The sequence below is a fragment of the Oxyura jamaicensis genome, chromosome 22 (assembly GCF_011077185.1).
Source record: "Oxyura jamaicensis isolate SHBP4307 breed ruddy duck chromosome 22, BPBGC_Ojam_1.0, whole genome shotgun sequence".
Taxonomy (NCBI): Eukaryota; Metazoa; Chordata; class Aves; order Anseriformes; family Anatidae; genus Oxyura; species Oxyura jamaicensis.
Window position 1 is genome coordinate 4,637,268 of NC_048914.1, and position 20,121 is coordinate 4,657,388.

The 20,121-nt window shown below is 53.2% G+C and overlaps 2 long non-coding RNA genes across 2 annotated transcripts in view; both read left to right on the plus strand.

The window, feature by feature from the left end:
• The window catches only part of LOC118177519, a 16,038-nt gene extending 3,896 nt beyond the window's left edge, over positions 1 to 12,142 (plus strand). The window contains exons 2-4 of the long non-coding RNA XR_004755829.1: positions 2,006 to 2,011; positions 8,601 to 8,925; positions 10,348 to 12,142. This is a non-coding gene — a long non-coding RNA (uncharacterized LOC118177519). The remainder of the gene's footprint in view (positions 1 to 2,005; positions 2,012 to 8,600; positions 8,926 to 10,347) is intronic.
• A 1,437-nt stretch (positions 12,143 to 13,579) lies between these two features.
• The window catches only part of LOC118177520, a 7,807-nt gene continuing 1,265 nt past the window's right edge, over positions 13,580 to 20,121 (plus strand). The window contains exons 1-2 of the long non-coding RNA XR_004755830.1: positions 13,580 to 13,880; positions 19,744 to 19,911. This is a non-coding gene — a long non-coding RNA (uncharacterized LOC118177520). The remainder of the gene's footprint in view (positions 13,881 to 19,743; positions 19,912 to 20,121) is intronic.

A 20,121-nucleotide genomic window follows, 5' to 3' on the forward strand; every position in this document is an offset into this window, starting at 1 on the left:
CTCTGAGCCCAGCTTTACCCACCAACACCATCCTGCATCCCAGGGATGCTGCAGGCGGGGGGGACCACGCACACCACCAGCTCCCACAGGAGCGCACGTGGACCAAGGGGCCGCGCAGGTGCCCCAGTCCCTGCGTGCTTCTCTCCTCCTTCTTTGCCTTTTCTTTTTTTTCTTTTTTATCTTTTTTCCTCCCAGAGAGAGCCGTACAAAGACGGATGGTTTTATTTTCCATGAATCACTGATGATCTAACAAATTAATTACCTGCTCACCCCTTCCCCGCTGCGGGAGGGCAGGGAGGCTGGGCGGGAGCAGCCCGCCGCCCCTGCTCGGTGGCATCATAGCTCCTGCTTTAAAGACCGGAGACAAATGTCAAAATTGCCAGTTTAGGTTAAAATCAGATTTAAATGTCTCTTACTAAACACAGAGGCACACAAACTCAATATGTCATCTTTAATGGTTCAGAACAAAGCCTAGAAAAATAGTGTCCCAGCACAGAGGAATTTTATAACCTTTGATATATAGCTTTCATTATTAGCAATAATTTCTGTAACTGCATCCGGATTCGCGGGGACACATATTGAATAATAATTCTACTTTTTGACTCATTCCTGCTCCCCGCCGGTTCGGTCCCTGCCCCTCGGGGTGCCCAAACCCCCCGCGTCCCCGGGGGCTCGAGCCCCTCTCCTGCCTCCCCCAGAACCCCTCCGTGCTTTTCCTTCTCCCTCCTCCGCTTCCCTTTGGCTTTTTGGCCAACACCCGCTCCTCCCTCCCCCACTCCTCTGTCGTGACGTTACAATCTAATTACCCAGACAACTCCGCACCTCAGTCATCAGCAGCCCCAATTATTTCCCAGGCGCTCGCAGCCCCCCGTGTGTACACACACAGGCACACGCGGAAAGCAGCGAACAATAAAAAGGCGTTCGCTAACCTCCGCCTTTTTTCACAGTCAGGCTTCAAGTTCACATGTGAATTTATGCCAGTTTTGACATTAGCAGGAAAAATTAACAGTTCTCACACACCAAAAAAAAAAAAAAAAAAAAAAAAAAGAAACTTGCACAAAAGAGGTTTTGTGTTTCAAGCAGAATAAATTATAGTGTGATGTTATTAAAACACTTAGTTGTTAAGTTGCCAAGAAAATCCAGTATATTCACACGGACTCGAGGACCTGTCTCCATGCAAAGTAATTAAATTAGATTTATGGGCTGCATTACATCAGTGTTTGATAGTTCATTTTTCCTTTCTTCATATTTTGTCCTGCTTTATTAGAGCATGTGACAGATGGTAAAAATAGTGTGAAGTTTCTTGGCCCTGTGCTAAATCCCCCTTCGGTAGTATATCTCTCTTCTGTCAGTTCTCCCCAGCGATGATAAATTAACCTCTCCTCTTCTATCCCAAGTGTGGCAGTAAAGCACTCTTTGACACAGCACTATCACTTTATCTTAATCTGTGCTGTTCTAGGAGCGGGGTGGGGAAGGAAGCGAAAGGGAGATGATGCAATCGCTACCATGAGTTTAAAAAAAAAAAAAGGATTTATTGTGTCAAAAGGAAAAAAAAAAAAAAAAAGCCAGGAAGAGTGCTGATTTATAGAAGCTGCTTTGTTGTGTCTGTGTGTGTGTACATGTATAGACGCACAGATGTATGCTCACAGCAAATCCCCCGGGGCCACAGCAGCCCCGGGAGCAGGATGTCCCCCCCCGTGGTCCCCGCATGGGGCTCTGGACGTGGCTGTGTCCCCGCTGGGGGTGCCCAGCCCCACACGGGGCAACATCACACCCCCTTGGAGCGGGAGCTGAAGGCCCAGCTGTAGAGGTTTTTAATTCCCAGAGCAATAACCAGGTAACGCTAATGACGGCGTGGGTGCAACCGTAACCCCTTCAGAAAAGCTGCGGGGCGGTGGGCGCAGAAATTTGAGGCTCGCAGACTGGGAGGTGGGGAAAGCAGCGAAGTGCCTGGGCCGTGGGTCACGATGCGGAGCTTGAAGCCAAATGATGCTGCCAAGGAGAGGGTGCTGTGCTCCGGAGGCCTTCAGCCTGCCCTGACTGGAGGATTTTCTGGTAAGAAAAAAAAAAGGGGGATGTTTTAAAAAAGCCATTTCACTTCCACCAGTAAAAGCTGAAGCCCCCGCAGCTCTTGCAGGCCAGCCCCAAACTGGTTTGTGCTTAAAAGGAGACCCCTGATGGCCTCGCTGCCAGCAGCAGCACAGAGGCATTAAAGTAGCAGCTGGCACCCACGTCGCCGTCCGGCCCCGGGCTCACAAGGAGCATGGGGAGCGTCCCAGGGAGCGGCGATGACAGCGGGATCAGCCCCGTCCCGGCCAGCTGGGGGGCTGCCCCACCTGCCTGCCTGGCACCAGGGGGGCGAGGGGAGCCCGAAACCTTGAAACCGAACCCTCAGCTGTGCTGGCAGCTCTCCGGGGATAGAGGGGGTGACAGCAGGACGCAGCGAGGGGGGGTCACAGCGAGGGGTGGCACCGTGCTGCAGCACAGAGGCAGGTGGGACACGACCTTGGGCCAGCACAACATTTTGCAGAGCCATCATGTGCATCAGACCTTGCACGTTGCCGGTCAAAAACTCATCTTGGCAGGCAGTGTGCGAAGGAAATTAGAGGCCGGAGCACCCCACAAGCTCAGCGGGAACCAGAGCAGGGTTTGGGGGCTCACTGCAGCCCCCCGTCCCCCCTGTCCCCTGTCCCCACCGAGCACAGGGAGCCGCTGCCTGCCAGCCCTGCGCCGCTCGGGTCTGCAGGTCGGCACGCGTTGGGTAGCCAACTGCGCTGCATTACGAGCCCAAGTAATGCTTATCATTAAACCTGTAATTTATTTCTTCTGTATTTCATAAAATGTGAAATATTACCACTCGTTGGGTGCCCAGAGAGAATGGGGATGCTCCATTAAGTTCGACACTGCTCCTCCATAAGATGCAGTAATTATATGCGGCTTTTTTTACTGCTAAGTTCCTACTTGCAGATGCTAACAAAAGAAATAAGCTTTTAATCCAAACATAATTAATATGAATTACCTCCACAGTACACCCTGGCTTTGCACCATTAAACTTAATTTTTGTTTTGCATGATAATTGTGTTATCATTACCATTTATAGGAGAACTCAGGGACCTTCACTTTGTTTTCAGCCAAGACCAAAGGCGCTGGGGACGGCTATCTGCGGTCTGGCTGCCTGCAGAGCCAGGGGACCGCTGGCCTCGCCTGGCCTCGGATTTGTCTTCGCCGCGGTCAGCCTTGTTGTGCTGTTTTTCCCTTGGTGGTGGTGGTGGGATCCGTGCTGTTGGGCTTGTGGACAGGGGGCGAGGCTCCCATCGTCGGGATGTGGCTGGGGCTCGGAGCTCAGGATGCCGCGTTGGATGAGAGGAGTCAGCAGCACCAGGAGAAGCACAGCGGCTAAGATGAGAGCCCCCAAACCCACGGGGCCATCCTGAAGTCCCACTGCTAATGATCTGCCCGGCCCCGTGATGAGTTTGTGCAGCCGCGTTTCAGGAAGGAGGGAGATGAAATCAAGTCCCATAATTATTTATTGAAATTACAGCCCTGTCGAGGAGGACTGAATTACTGCAGACTCCATTAGCCGGCTCGCTGTGTATGCGAGAGAGGGAATGAGAAAATGATGGATGGGAAAGACAGAGAGAATTTTTAGAAATAGAAGGGAAAGAAATGAGGGACAGAAGGGGCGAAGAGGAGGGAGTGAGGGGAGAGGCAGCAGTGCCCTGCCCCGGGGGGGGACCGGCTCGCACCGATCCTGCCACAGCCCCAGCACGGTGCAGATGTCCTGGGGAGCAGGGGAAGGGGAGAGCTCATGGCTGGAGCTGGGACGTCCTGGCCTTGGAGGGAGCCAGCAGCTGGCAGGGGGCACCCCGATGTTGTTGGGGTGGCCGGCGAGAGCCGAGATCAGCAAACGCACCGAAATAACGCCGCTGAGCCGCGGGAAGAGGTGGCGGCTGCTGTTAAAAGTTTTCTCTGCAGTTGTCTGTAATCAGCACTTTGAATGATTGCATAAATATATTAATTACACTAATTAATTTCCCCAGGAAAGAGGCTTCAGGAGCTGGAGACAGCAGGTATCTGAAGGAGAGTGCGAGCATCATTTTGCAGGCGCCGCATTCTCGGCAAATTCCTTAATTAGGGCTGCTCTATGACACTGAAGTTCGGCCCGCGGACGAGTCTTTAGAAAACCTCAGTGCAAAACATTTTAGGAAGCATGAAGCGATCCTAGAGGAGAGTAATTAGCGGGCAGGCTGGACTTGGCACGGCTGGGGACCCACACCGGGGTGCAAGGACCCCACAGCCCAGGGAGGTCCCAGCCAACGTCCCCTCGTGTCCCGGCTCCTGGTGTCCTGCACAAGCCCCACCTGACCCCGGTAAGGGCAGCCCAGACCCCGTCCCCTCCTCTCCTGCCCTGTTTTCTCCCTCCCCACAGCAGCTTTCCAGAGGCCACTTTTAGGTGGAGTGAGCGACGTGCGAGCCTCTGCGCCCCCCATCCCCTTCCCAACCTGCCTCCTGATAATAATGAGCCCAGACACTTTTATTATCATTATTAATTAGCACTTTCAAGCAATGGAATTAAATCAATATGGTGGACTGAAACTAATTTTAACAAGCCATTGAGATCAATCATCAGGACTTTTATCTACATAAATGCCACTAAACTCAGCTCGTTAGTGTAACATTAGCTGGAAAGGGGAGGGGGGGAGAGAAAAGGGAGGCTGGCGGGGTTTTAATTAGGAAGACATAAACCGTGCCACAATTTTTCTTCTTTGATTTGCTTTTAATCTCGTCCGTGAGCTCTCCTGGTGCCCTGGCTGATTATCACTCTCTTCACCTCCTCTCAGGAAGCAATGGCAGCAGGAAGGAGAAAAGGGGGAGTGGGAGAGGGCAAGCCCAAGGAGAGGCCCTTGGCCTCGGTGGCTCTGCTGAGCTGCCTGTATTTACTGCAGGGTGAGGGATGCTGCGGGATGCTGCGAGATGCATGGTGCTGTGGGATGTAGGGTGCTGCGGGGTGCTGCGGGATGCCCTGCAGCATCCCCTGGGGAGCTTCCTATGGCATTTCACCAGCCTCTTCCATTCCTCATCCCCTTGTACATCCCTCCCAGTGCTTGTGAAACCAGACTTTCCTCCTCTTGCTATGCCCTGGGCCCAAAGCAGATGAGCTTTGCCTTGCAGGGCCCCCGCTGCAGCCCCAGATGGGGTTTGGGAGGTCAGGAAGGAGGCCGGCCCTGTTGAAGCTGGTTCAGGCCGACTTGCTGCTGTAAGGACAGATGGGAAGGAGAGGGTGATGCCCTCCATGACCTTGCTAATAGGCACTGGCCCTGACCGGGGTCCTCGAGGTGCTTTTATACCAGGGGCTGCTCCATGGGGCATCTGCCCCAGCAGAAACAGAGCTGGGGCAAGGCACCGCCTGCTCCTGGCGAGACAAAGCCCACACCGCTGCAGCGTCTTCATGGGGGGGCTGCCAGCATGGGCCGGCCTTCAAAACCTCTTCGTGTCCCCGTTAGCACAGCTCACAGCAGCAGCCGGACCCCAGCAGGGCCGTGCTGCTTTACACCGCACGAGGATCAGACCCCCGGAGTCACCTTTCCCCGTGCCTCTGCCGACGCTTCCCAAGAAATATGACAAATGCACCAGAAAATATTTCCTTTTTGTTTGCTGGCTGGGTAATAACTTGCCTCAGAGACAGTCTTTACAGTCAGCACAAAAGTAATTTACCTACATGCAGCGCGACCAGATTGCAATAAATCTGCTGCTCCCCAGCCCCGCTGCACGCTGCTGCACCGCGCTGCGCCGTGCCATGCAGCTCGCTCCGGCCCCAAACAAGAGTTAATATTCGCCAGCACCGAAAAATAAATAAATGCAATGGAGAGCACCACAACGGCATTGGGGCCCTAAATCACAAAGCCTTGCCTGTCAGCCAATTTCTCTGCAGAAAGCTCTTAGCAGTTAATTTCTGGCTAATTTATTATCCTTCGGCTTAGCCCTACAGCACCATTAGCAGTACACTGACACAACTGAGTGAAATATTGTCTAATTTATTATCTTATTACTCCTCTGGAACAGGATCAATTAATTACCCATTAAAGTATTTCAGTTGCAGAGATTTATTAGGGGACTCGGCGCTTTAACAGATGATTAGTTATATATGTTTGTTTGCCTGAGGAGCGCAGACTAGCAAATGACTGGAGGGGAAGGGGAAAGACACCGAGTCGGGAGGTAGCTAATGGATCTTTTCTTGACTCTCTGAAAATGGAGCAGTCAATGACAAGAATTATCGACTCATTCACTTGCGGTTTTGAGATAACCATATGTACCGGGAGAGAGAGGGGGTGAAGGGAAAGGGGAGAAAAAAAGCCTCACTCAACTGCTTTTTCCATTCAATAAATTTGCTTCAGAATATATTGGATTGGGGTTTGATGGCTATTTCGTGTTTTGCAGAGTGCTGACACTGGTATGATTCAGTAATTATTGTTTCTTTTAAGTTATTGCTGTAATTTTGCTTTCTAAGATCCCAATCAATTCCCGCCTCTCAAGGGCACGCTTGAAAAGCGATATTTGAAAACAGCCCTCTGATAGATTGTGCCGTTAGACAGTGGCTGAGACAAATAGCCTAATCTGGCACAAATTAGCTTGGCTTCCACAGATAGTTTTATACAGCAATGTAAATTATATTGTCAGGGCCAGTCACTTTCCTGCTTAGAGTGCAGCTAACAAGAAGCCGCGGGGACGGGAGTGCTGCTGCCGCTCACCGCCGGGGCTGCTGCGGCACCGGGAGCAGGGCGCGATGCCACCCGCTGCCACCCGGCCCCACGCCGCTGTGCCCCCCCGGCCTGCTCCGTGCCCCCTGAGCTCTGCGGGGCAGCGGTGGCCTCGCCTGGCCCTGGAGCCTCGCCGGACCTCTCGTCTTGGCCAGCCGTGGTTGTCTGGGGAGGGAGGTGACGCTCCTTAGCCTGCATGGGGTGGTGGTGGCAGCGCAGGTGTCCCCTCCCCGCAGGCTCCCCGGGTGCCTGAGGCTGCCCCGATGGGGAGGGAGAAGCCAAATCTGCCCCCTGGCAGCAGGGACCCGTGCCAGGTCCCACGGGCCCAAGACTGGGTGGAATTGGGGTGGGTGTGAGCAAAGCAGGCTTGAACGGGGGAGCGAAGCGGAGCGATCCGGAACCACCGTCACGGCCCGGAGCCACAGCGGGTGCAAGCAGGCTGCACCGCGCCGCCAGGAGAGGTGTTTTTGTGCAAATCCCTGCTAACCCGGGGAATTCATCACCGCGAGACATCGCAGGCGACCTGAGCAGCATGAAAATGGGGTGTTTAGACAACCAAGCAGGTACACAGCCATCTAATGAGACAGCTTCGATTTAAATCAAGTTTTAAGGGATCCAGATCCTGTCTCAAGGCAGCCACAGGCAGGTGGGGGCGGGAGCTCCACTTGCTGTGGCCATGCAGTCCCCAGGCAGCGCTCCCCGCATGAAGGTGGGACCCCGGATGGCTCCGCCTGGCACCTCCAGAGCCCTGCAGGAGAGAAGAGGAGGCAAACACAGCCCGAAGGCGGCGGTGGGAGGGCAGGGAGGAGGATCTTGTACAGCCTCCTCGTCCTCCCCGAAGGGATCCTTGGGCTGAGATGTGTGAGCTGAGAGCAGCGGGTCCAGCACACGAGCACCCAGACCTAGAGCTGAAATAGAGACAGCTGCATCAGGGGCGAATTTGTGGCTTAAGGGACAGGAGAAAAGCAACAAACGGCTCCCGCAGGGCTCTGCAGGAGCAGATGGAAGGATGCACTTGGCCGTGGTGAGCGCTGCAGGCCCTGCCGAGCCCCGCGAGTGGCTCCGGCACAGGACGGTGCCCTTCAGGGCTCCGTCTCCTGAGGAAAAGCTTCTCAATCCCCCTTCAGCCTCTTTCAAATAAAACTGAAAACAAGCACGGTTTTAAAGCCTGGCAGGGGACGGGTTAGCCACAGGCCCTTGCTTTCAAGCAGTGCCAGCGCGGCGCAGCGCTGGGCGAGCCCCGAGAGGAGCTGGCAGCCACTCGTGCCCCAAGGGCGATCCGGCAGCGTCCGTGCCGCGTCCCGTGGGTGCTGGTGCCTGTCCTGGTGCCCTCGTGTCAGGGCCTGTCCCTGCAGCACCCAGCTCTGCAGGTGCGGCTCTTCTTGCTTGACTTCAGCCGTCAGCAGGAGACGTCTCCATCTGCTCACATCGCCCCGGGCTCTGCTGGGATGGAGGAAAACGAGTTTGCAGGCATTTGTCTGCCCTATTTCAGACACCCCCGGTGGGGCTGAGCTGACTCAGAGCCTGCCAGTGGTGCCGCATGGCTCGCATGGGGAGCCTTGGGCTTGGTGGCCACCTCCCCATCTCCTCCTTGCATTCTGCCTTCACGAAAATCATTTCCCTGATTTGCCAGAGTGCCACAAAACAACTGTGACGACCAGAGAAGAAACAGGACCGCATTCCTAAGGGCTCCATGCTGAAGATGGTGCTGGTTGCTCTAGCAGAGCTTCTCTCCTGCAGGTCACGGAGCTCCTGCATGGCTGGGGGGCCCTGGAGAGACACAGCTTGGGTGGGCAGGGGCTCTGCACCCAGCCTGTGACACCCACACATTGTCCTTCGCAGTGTGAAGGGAACAGGGCAGAAAGGAGCATCCCCGGGGCTGGAACCAAGCCTTGCCCTCGTGGGGAGCCGTGCCCTTGGCTGGCCAGCAGGAGATGAGCCCAAATCCTTCCCACTGCTGCGTGCTGCCTTCACCGCGGGGCCGTCCTTTCCCTTTGCTGGTGCAGTTCCCATTCCTCTTCCAGCAGCTGAGTAATGGCTTTGGGTGGATGACACCGCACTGATTTAGGGGCTTGACCTTGGGAATGCTCCTGCAAAAGCTGCGGTTTCCTGAGCACAGCTTCACGTTTCCTTTTATGAACACTTCACAGGTTCCACGTATATTTGGGTATGTAGCAACTGGGTGGAAAAAAAATATGCATGCTAGAGAGAAAGAGGGATGAAAAAAAAAAAAATCCCTTTTATATCTCCAGGCTGCCTTCAGCAACAGCATTCCTAAATAGAAGAGGTTAAATATATTGCTGCCATTACACTCTACAAGGAACACATTCCATAAAAACGAAGGTGCCGTAAATTATACAAATATGATGCTAACAAGCCAGGAAATGCACTGCTAATGAGGTCAGCTATAGAACTCCCGCAGTGCTGCAAATCATGTGCCAATCCAGCGCAGGAGGTACAGGAGCAGCCCTGGGTCAGCATTTTCTGAGCACATTTGTAACCCGCTGTTCAGCGAATAGTTATACAGGTAGATAAAAATCCTCCTCCTCTCCTTGTTTATGTGTCAAATAACCACGGCACCAGACAATCACGCTTTGCATTAATGTACCTTGCTATTATGCCTATTGTTCTGTGGCGCAGAGTGGAGAATTAGTCACTCCGATGTGCAAATATTGGTTACAGTTTGGAAGCATGCACGCTTTTGTGTTCCTATCAGGCTTGCTCCTAGAGGAATTAAGCATGCTGGCATCAGGGCTTTTTCTTTCCTTGTACGCACTGTATTTGCTAAAGCTCTTTAAAAAAAAAATCAAATAAACATGTTCACAGCGGCTGAGTTATTGGCTCATTCAGCCTTCCTCCCCTGTTAGGCGGTGGGACAATAAACACGTTGAAATGCAGCATTTAGGAACCAAAACAAGAAACTTGCCCCAATTCTGCGAGCTTGAAAGACAAGCCCAAAGCCCTTCGGACTGTTCGATCCCAGCACTTGAGGAGAAGTGCCCCAACCTCTGAGCCTGGCAGCGCGGCCACGTCGGGGGGCTTGGGGGGCCGGGTGCTCACCTCTTGCTGTGACCTTTGAAGCTCTCAACCACAACCGTGCATGCAGCCAAAACAAGGTAATTTATGCAATTTCTACAATTTCTGCCATTTCTGCAGGCAGAATATGGGGCCACTGGGGGCGTAGGATCAGGCCCACCTGCAGAGCCCCTCCGCACCCCACATCCCTGGCAGCATCCCAGCAGCATCTGCACAACAGGGCACAGTCTGGGTTAGAACAGGCCTGTAAAGGTCATCACAGCAAGCAGGAACACCCTGAAATAGCATTGTCCCTGCAGTCCCAGCCCAGGGCTCGGTCACACGCAGGGAATTTCCACCAGCATGCCCTGACTATAGGTTTCCTAAGGCATCACCTTTTTTATTTTATTTTATTTTATATTATTTTATTTTATTTTATTTATTTTAATTTATTTTTTATTATTTTATTTTATTATTTTATTTATTTATTATTTACTTTATTATTCATTTTTATTATTATTTTATTTTATGATTTGATTGATTTATTTGTTTGTTCTATTTATTTTCACACCAGTTCTGACCAGGAGCAGCGCAGGACCAGTGCAGGAGAAGCCGAGGTGCCGCCAGGTGCCACCAGGGTCCCCCCCCGTTGCTCGTGGCTGCTGCCAGGATCCCCCACGTGCACGCTCAGCACCAGAGGCTGCCGCCCCCAGGGCATTTACCTGCTCACACCCACGCAGAGCCGAGCTGGCGGCGGGCTCAGGTGTTTACACCAGATAAACGCCGACCATCCCCGAGCCGCGGGCCCCGCGCAGCCCAAGTATGAAACGCGCATTCCTGTCTTTCATTTCCATATGGTTTTTATGGGTCCTCCATGCAGGAACCAGAGCAAAAGCCTCATTCAGAAGCCTCCCAGCTTGGCAGATTTATTGCCAAATTAAGGAAGAAGGAAGCACATCAGCTGTCTGGCCCAGGTAGAGGGAATTATCTCTGCTTGAGAGGAACCAGACAAAGCGAAGGCTTGAGCCCTGGGAGCCTTCCCAACACAGCCAAGACAACCTGCAAAGTTTGGAGCGGCTGTGACGAGCTCGGTGGCCCTGTGGCCCCTGGGTGGTGGCAGGGAAGTGGCCGTGTGGCCACCGGTGCCACCCACGGCAGGGGCGGTCCCCATGGAGCTGCATGGCTCGCCGCTGCCGCCGCGGCTCATGCAAATAACCGCTGCAAGCAGAACTGCATTTCTATATTTAATAAGCTGGATATTTACGTTAACTAAATAGCAGCTAATTATGAAAACATACTTAAGAGTCTGAGCAATTAAGCAATAATATATTACATAGTTATTAAGCCTCCAATACACGTCTTTAATAATCAAAATATTAATATGCAGCTACTCTCCTATTATACAGCAACTCCGCTATTATACCGAGAGTGTCCTATTACTGCCAAATTAAATGCATAGTTAGGCGAATTTAGGACACTTAATTTAATGTGTTCCCAAGAGTTCACTATGGCAGATTCTGCGAGACCGGCCTCCTCCGAGGTAGCCCGGCGTTCCTGGAGCTGCTCCTTTCTCCAGCGCACGCTTAACCCCCGGGGGCAGCAAAGGGCCGGGGGGCAGCCAAGGGCCGGGGGGCAGCCAATTCCCAATGGCACGAGGGGAAAGCCCCTGTGCGGGGTCTTTGCTTTGCTTTTAGTGGATTGGAATGGAAAGGAGGTTGTCGGGTAGAGATGGGGCTGGAGAGCAGAGGTGAAAAAGCCAGCCACAAGTGGGGAAAGCAGCGGGTGGGTTCCTGTGTTGCCCTGAACAGGTAATTCTCATTTATCCAACCAAGCTGTACCTAGCTGTAAAGTCACAGGCACAAACTCCGATTTTCCCCATGTAGTCACCACCCGGTTGTATCTCAGATACTCCTGGAGGGGGGAGAGGGTGCTAAACCCATGCGTAAATCCTTACTGCAAAACCTTGGGGAATATTTTCCCTTTTTTAATCAAGCCCTGCAACAATAGGCTTCATTCTTCACCACTTTACACGTTTTCTCCTGTGCAAAGTGGGTGTGAAATGTAAACAGGCTGATTTGGTGTCAATTTACACCTCGCTTTGCATAGAAATAAATAAAGGTGGGAAAGGCAGGGACGGGGGAAAAACCTCAAGTCTGAGGCACGCCGCCCTTCCTCCGCCACTGTGCCGCAGGGGACAAGGGAGAAACGTGGGTCCCTGTGTCACGGGGCCCTTTCAGCTCAAAATAATCAAAATTCAGCATCCAACCGATTACATTTGGAATGCCCATAGCTGCGTGAGGTGTGGACAAGGGGTGATTCCTTCTAATAAGCTGCTGGCATGGGTCTGGGCAGCCACGAGATGCCCTGGACGTGCCACCACGGGCAGGGACCGGTGTGCAGGGGACAAGTGGCACCCTCTGGGTGGCACCGAGAGGTAGAAATGTCCCTGTGCCCCTCCAAGGAGCTGCCCACCCGCTGCCGCTGGGGGCCGGGTGTTGTTGGGGCCTTATCTACCATATGGCTCCCAGCCGGGATGATTTATGGGGTGAGGAAAGCACGCTGATAAATTTTACGGCTGGGTCCAGCGCAGACTGGGGGTATCAACAGCCCAATGCAGACAGCCCTAATGGAACCTGCCGGCACCAAAGAGCAAGGCGTTATTTATGACTGTCTGTAATGCCACTGCTGGAAATTTATCATCGCTTCTGCCGGGCAGGCTGCAGCTCGGGGGGGTGAGGGCAGGATGGGCCCCGCGTGCCGCAGTGGGGCCACGGGCAGCGAACGGGGAAGGGCGACCACGGGCACTGGTGCTGGAGCTGGGCTTTCCCTGGGGGACAGGCTCTGCTCCCTGGCTCTTCCACAAGTTTTCCATCCCCGGATGGCACCGAGACCCCGCATAATGGGATGGAAAGGGATGGGGGCAGCTCGGAGCTGTATCCCCAGGAGCTGGGCTGTCCCTCATTGCCCGCTCGCCCTCTTTTCTGCCAATGCTGCATTTGCTGAAGGGGTAAAAAATATATATATAAATTAAAAAAAAAAAAAAAATTAAAAGGGAGCAGCTATAAAATCTAGATACTAATAAAATGTTCCAGGAAGATGGATTCTTCCGATATAATGGTGATCCCTGATACCGAAATGTTCCACAAATACATTTTCGTAGCCCCACTCAGTATTATTTGTAGATCTTTTTGCAACTCTTGTCAACAAATTCCTGATAAAAAGGAGACACTTTGCTGTGTGCTAAAGCTATGAATTTAAGAAATGTCAACTGGTCCTTATTTATGGGGCAATCTTTGGCTTTCTCATTTTACTGATGCGGTTTGGTGCAGACTTGCTTCTCCACGCACACGCTCCCCTCCTTGCTCCGAGTTCGGGACATTAATCCTGCGGCTGTCTCGGCAGAGCGCTGACTTTCTCGAGGTGCAGAGAAGTTATGTCTGCAGACAAATCTCCCCGAGCATGAAAACCCATCACGGGGAGGGGGAAGCACCGTCCTGGCCAACATCTGAATTCTCTCCGTGCTGCTTGAGCTGCCCGAGGGTGACTGAGGACAATGAGCGAGCAAGTGGCTGATTAAATAGAGCGAAAATTAAAAATAACTGAGATCCCCAGGGATGGGGAAGGGGGGGCAGGAAGGAGGGAGCCCGTGGGGAGAGCCACTATTTGGGGTCCACTTGCAGGTGCTCCTCGTTTGGTCAGGGGTGAGCGACGGCCATGCCAAGGACCCGGGTGCTCCTCCAGCTGTGGGCTTTGTCGGGCTGCAAAGGGCTTGAAATGGTGCCTGGAAATGCGGGGGTCACCCCTGGGAGCCTTTCAGTACCTGGGGAAAGTCGATGCATTTCTGAAGACAGCAAAACTCTGGGTGAAATAAATTTTGGAGGTGTGGGGCAAGAGGCCCTTTTCTTCGAGAGCAGCTCCGACAGCACCTGCAGGACATGGAGCTGTCGAACAACCTCAAGCACCGCATGCCTTGCTGCAGCGCACCACAGGGGCTCAGGATGGGGTGATTCAGGTCCCTCGGTGGCATTAAGCAGCGGACCACAGCCAAAGTCCTCCCACTCCCCTGGATGAACTGGGAGCACTGGAAATCCCAGGGACAAAGGACCGGTAAGCGTAACCTGATTTCTCCCTCGCCTGCAGAGATGCTTGGGTGCCTCCAGGACAATTAGCTCCCAGCTGCAGATCCTGCTCTAACTATGGCACATGGTCATAATTTAAGCTCTTTACAATGGTGCTTGGTTAACACCGGAGCCTACTCCCTGCTGCCCATACCTTTTGTTTGGGTGATTTACTATTCCTCTGTGCCCCTCTGCCCACTGAAATTCATAACAGCTTTCACACAGCAATCGAAAGCTCATAATTATAGCCATGTCTGGTAGTGCCATTGGAGCTAAAGGGCCTGCTGGCACTTCCCTTTAACAGGAATCCAGCTCCCAGCTGGAATGAAATTTGCCCTGCTGACGGGGTATTTTTATTAGTTTGTTTGAGGCCTTATTAAAAAAAAAAAAAAAAAAAAAAAAAAAAAAAAAAACTCCAGTTTTTGGCAGCGCCGGTCCGGTGCGCTCTGCCTCCCGTGCTCAGACTCAGAGGTTTCAAAGGAGCCTTGGGAGCTGGGCTCGGCCGCGCCGGGCAGCTCACCCAGCCAGGAGCTGCCCCCGGGCTGTTCCTGCACAGGACAGTGATACTGTTTGTTTATTTTTTATAAGAGAGGCCTATTTTTAATTATGCAGAGTTGCCCAGGCAAACGTGAAAGAAACCAGCTCTAACCCAATAAAAGCCGTGCTGTTTAGGGGCTCGGTGATCTACAGCCCTCACTACCCACTGTGCTGCATTTGTTGGGTTTTTTCCCTTTTTTTTTTTCTTTAGCCCCAGCCCGAAGGGTTAACCCCAAGCACAGAGACGTGGAGGGACGTGAAGAATCCGGTTACAGGGGAGGATATGGAACCGTGAGACGATTTCCAAAAATAGAGGGAAAGACCAAAATAGTGGGTGATGGATCTCCAGCGCGGAAAGCGGACCCAGCACCGCAGCAGGGGGATGCATCGGCTGCGCCAGCCCCGCTGCAGGCAGCAGGGGGCTCCGGGCTGCGGTCCCAATCCTGCTCCCCCTCCAAGGTGTAAATTCCCATTAGGAAAGTGTCTGAAAAGAGAAGCCCGTCATCTGATCTCTGCACAGCAAATTTACAAGGAGGGATCGCATGGGCACGGTCACCGCAACCGCATCCAGAGAATGTTCTTGGTGGCAGGACAGAGCGCTGCTCTCCGCTGCACGGCGAAATCCTACAAGGGATTTTAGCAGCACAAGCTGTTTCCTGGAGGTTTCGGTGAGCAAATGATCACAGGAGAGGTCACAGGAGAGTCCTGCTGCAGTTTGGCATTCGTGGGCATGGCCAAGTGGCAGCAGTGAAGACAGGCCTGTGCGTGCTTGGGTTTTTTCCAGGCTGTCCAGGGAAAAGTTTTACCTGACAGTGCAAATGTCAATCCCACAAGCTATTTGCAAGAAGAGGTTTCCCAGCAGCTTGTCAAAGAGTTGGTAAGCCAGCAAGTTACAAAATTGGACATAAGTTCTCAGGCAATTTTCCAGAGAGCCATGTGCAATCCTGCCAGAAGACTCAATGGCAGAGTCCTGAAGCTCCGTGCAATTTAGGTTAAATAAGATGCAACATTTTCAGTGAAAACTGGTCATTATGCTGATTTAGACTCAATCCAGGCACGGCCGGATCCACGCTGCTCTGCAATACAGACGGAGATTTTGCTGCAAGGTATCTGGTGATTTTGTACCTCTGCGAGCCTGGGAGGGGATCAGAGCATTTTGGACAGGGCGATATCTCGCCACCGGGACCACAGGGGCTGTGGGGACCACGTCCCGCTCTGTGTCTCAGCCCCATGTGTCAAAACTAATCACAGATAGCTTCAGCATCCGCAGTCCTCGCTGGTGGCTTACTTTTTTTGCAGAGGGGGTGGAAAATTTAAGAATTTCCCTGGGTCTCTTTGCACAGAGGTTGGCTGCGCCCTTGCAAGGGAGCAGGAGCAGCCGGTGATGTCCCGGTGCCGCCCTCCCAGACACGGCCACTTGGAGCTAAGGTCTTGGTCCTCCCAGATGCTATCGTCCCCTCGACATTGTCTGAGCAGGGTGAGGGAAAACAGAGGCCGATAGCTCTGTGAATTCCTCTTTTGAGTGGAAATGCTGGCTCTTTGTTAGCGCTTGTAGTCGAAGGCAATTGCTGTGTGTTAAACGGGGAATACAGCATGTATTTATTTACCTCTGAAGGGTTTTATTGCTTCCACACACACATTCCTTGCTGATTTGAAAGCGCAGCTATGCGTGTGCCAATGCTCTGCAAACTGCAGGGCCAATTCTCGTAAGGTTTTCCTGCTCCAGTGACGGCCCCAGGGTCAGCTCACAAAAAGAAGGTCACTGGAAAGACAAGTGATGTTTAGAAACTGATAACCACCCGTTCTGCTGAAAGGGATTTGATTTCCCCATCTAAAAGGAGATCTTTGATTAGTGACTGATGGGGCAACTTCAAAAGCTCGCTGGGTCTGGCCGAGATAAGCATTCAAACCTGGGATGCTCCTTCCCAAAGCCTCTTTGATCTGGAATTAAGGCTGGAAATCTTGCAGGCTTTACTGTGAGATTTCCAGTGTTTTTAATGACGCACCAGGCACAATAGGATCCACCTGGCTTCCCACCCCGGCCAGCAGCGAGCCAGGGGGGACGCTTTCAGCTGGGGGGGCAGAAGGGGCTCCAGCTCCATGGGGCACCGCCACCAGCCCCTTTTTGAGACCGAGAGCAGGGTAAATGGGCCAATCTTCACAATTTTAGGGTGGTTTGCACCAAGTGGGACCCGATCTGCGCCAGGGCTCACGGCTCCCATCCCAGCCTGGTGAGATGAGAGGATCCCACGGCAGCCCTGCAAGGTGTCTCCGCTCCGAAAGCAAATGCTGACAGGGCAGCATCAGTCCCCTCCTCGCTTCTGAGCATAAGACGTGTCACACCTGGAAGTAATTAGAACGAATTTTTACTAATTCATAGCTAATTGCACAATTACTCTTCTATGAAAGATTCATCTCTCGAAAGACACTTCAACGCATGAAGTAAGTTCCCCCAAATCTGTCTGGAAGGAAAAGCACGAAAACATTCGGTGGGATCCAAACCAGGGATTTCATTTCCAGCCCAGTAATTCCTCCCGAGCCCCGCAGGGAGCTGGCAGGGACGGTCTCGGCGGTGCCTTGCAGGGCTCTGCCCCCGGCCCTGCCGCGTGCCTCCTGCCCGCCACTGCCTGGCTCCGCAGGCTTGCAAATGATGTTTACTATTTAATAAGATGTGATGAGACTGTTCTGATACTTCAAAGGCAGCTGACAGTTTTGTTAGAGATAATCAAGGAACTTTTGGACAATTACGGTGAAGGCTTTGACAGCAAGAAAACGCGCAAACCTTGTAGCTGTAACCAGCACCAAATCAAAGATTCCTCCCTGGAAACAACTTGAATATTCATTTTATCCATTAAGCGTCACTTTTTTGTTTATTTATTTTTATTTCACGCTCCTTTATGTCACTTTGCTTCCTTCATGCCCAGGAGAGCTCTTTTCTTGTTACGAGACGTGCGTCTTCCTACCCTTCTCAACTTCCGCAGCTCCAAACAGGCGGGGGCTTTGTGTGTCCGTGCGTCCGTCCGTCTGCTGCATCCAGCTTTTTGGGAAGCAGGGGAGGACCCCAGGCCCCGTGCAATCCCCATTGTGCAGCTCTGCAAAGTGAGGCCTGGAGGGTGAAGGGAGCAAGGGCTTATCCGAGGTCTGGTGGCTGGGTTGGAGCAGGGGGGATTTCGACATCTTGTTTAAGCCTCCGGGCTGGGAGCTGGCCAACAGCCCAGCTGGCTCCCCAGGGACTGGGTTGGACCCGGGGCGTGAAAGGCATCAGAAACCCAGCCAGGGTCTCAAAGCTTAAGCATCCCTCGGACCAGCAATCCCCAGCCCCTCGGGACCAGCCCCATGCCACTCGCCCTCGCGGCATCCAGCAGCAGGATGATCAGTCGGGGAGGGCGCTCCGTGCCACCGCGCGCCTCCCGTCACTCAGCCCGGTGACAGGGAAATTTGATAACGTGGATGTAAAACCAAAGCCCCGGACCTAACGAGACTTCTGCACGGTGTCAGTGGAACAGGCAGTGACAGCCACCCGGCGAGAATTACCAAAATGAGGGGCTTTTTGCACCAAAACCGGCTCCTTTCACCCTCCCACTGGCACCACTGGTGGGACAGTGTCACCAACGGGGGGAAACCTTCACGCTGGGTTCGATCAGCACTGGCTTTGTCAGGGGGGACATGGGGACAGGCATGCTGCAGCAGCATTGCCCCCACACACCCGTGCCTTCCCCCAGGGCCAGGTCCCACCTCTGGGTGCCCCCCGCCGAGGGTGCTGGGGGGCTCCCAGCCTCCGGCTCAGCCCAGGACCCCGGCAGGCGCTGGGGGAAGCGTTGGGGAGGGCTGGCTGTGTGGCAGTGAATGGCAGGGGCTTTGTGTGCCAAAGCGGGACTTGTCTTTGTCAAAAAGTCTTTGCAAAGTATCCAGCGCCGGGTGTCAGGGAGGACAAGTTTTTTAATCATGTTAAAATGATTTATTTAAACGTCAAGCCGTGTCACCTCACTTCCTTTCATTTTTCAAACTGTTTGTGTTTTTTCTGGATGATAAATTTATCTTCAGACAGCCTCAATATGACTAATTAACTTTGAAATATAAGAACCAGATGTGTGAGCTGGAGAGCTTTCTGAACTCATGCCAGGCATTTTTCTCCTCTCCTCTTCCTTCTCCGTCTCCTGCTCTCTCCCTTTCCGTGCCGCCTGCGCCGGCATCGCCCCGCAGCACGTGGGGAAGCCTGGGTCCCTCTCGGGCACAAAATCCCACCCTTTTTCCCCTTCCCACCCCCCGGCTCCATTCCTGCCCTGCTGACATTGCCCCCACGAGCGGCGCGGGGCCCCCGCACCTGATGCGGAGCAGGGGGAGCAAGCTGCCACCATCCGCTTGCCACATGAAAGGAAAGCAGCTCGGGAAGTGACACCAAGTGATTGCTTTTCAAGAAAACCTTCCCCGTCTGAAGTGGGTTTCCCCCCTCTCCTCCTTTCATGAGCGGGTTGCTGCAGTGCTGGAGGAAGCGAGGCGTTTAGGTGCCGATTAATTAAGCAAAGCCTCTCAGCTTCAATCCCGCCTTGCTCACGCGCGGCCTCGCCCCGTCGCAAACCCCAGTTTTCTGTTTGGGGACTGAAAAAGAAAAAAGAAAAAAAAGGAAAAAATCCCAGTTTTCAGTTTTATGTAATTTCACAGTTCTGTTGGGCAGGCGAAGAGCAAGACGGGAAGGTCAGGATGGATGGACCCAAGGCGAAGTGCCCCGCTCTGGATCATCGAGCAGATTCCCAAGATCAGCTGCGTTGGGGATCTCCCCATCTGGGGCAGGGATCACAGCTTCCCTGGGGTCCTGGGGAAGGGAAGGCCCTTTCCTAACCAGACCTCATCTTGGGAAGCATCTCTCCGTAGCGCATCGAGCCCCGGTGCTGTGCAAATGATGCAGCAGGCAGGATACCCTGAAATTCCCTGATCCATCTCGGCAGCTTCTGGCAGATCTGGAGGGGTGCGGGCAGCCCCGCTCGGCAGCCAGGGCAGGATTTGTGCTGCCCCTTTTTGTGTCGGGAGCCACAGCAGGGAACTGCGGGATCTTCTTCCCATGGCCCTGCGGGGGCTGCTGGTGACGCGTGGCCGCGGCCCAGGCGGTGCCCACGTCGCCAGGGAGGTGACATCGCCCGTCACGCAAATTTCAACAAGTGTCTTTTCAGCCAAAACAGATTTTTCAAACAAAATGTAAATATTCATGTAAAAATGTTGATTTTGGTGGAGATTTTCCTGATCTTCTTGGAAATGGCAATCAAAATAATGTTTTTTTAAATTGCTTTTCTAAAATACTTTTTTTTTTTCTTTTTAAGTTTTTCGCTTCAACAACCCTAAATTTATTCCATGGAAAAACTTCAGTGTCAAAATTATTTGGTCCATGTGTTCGGGGAGAAGGCTGCCGTGTCCCAGCCCCTTGCAGCACGCCGTCTTCTTATGGGAGCGCTTTTGACCTGCTCCTGCCTTCATCAGCAGGAGCGCCGGTCAGTGTTTTTAATTACGGCTTCCCATGGCCAATTAGCCCTGGGTGTGTCTGTGCACGCAGATGTGCGGGCTCTGCTGTGTCACTGCCCGCGTAGACCTGGCTCCCCCAGCCCCAAAGGGTGTGCAGTGGCTCAGGGATGGTTCTTTTTGGGGGTGGGATGGGGTGGGATGGGGATGGGGATGGGGATGGGATGGGGATGGGGATGGGA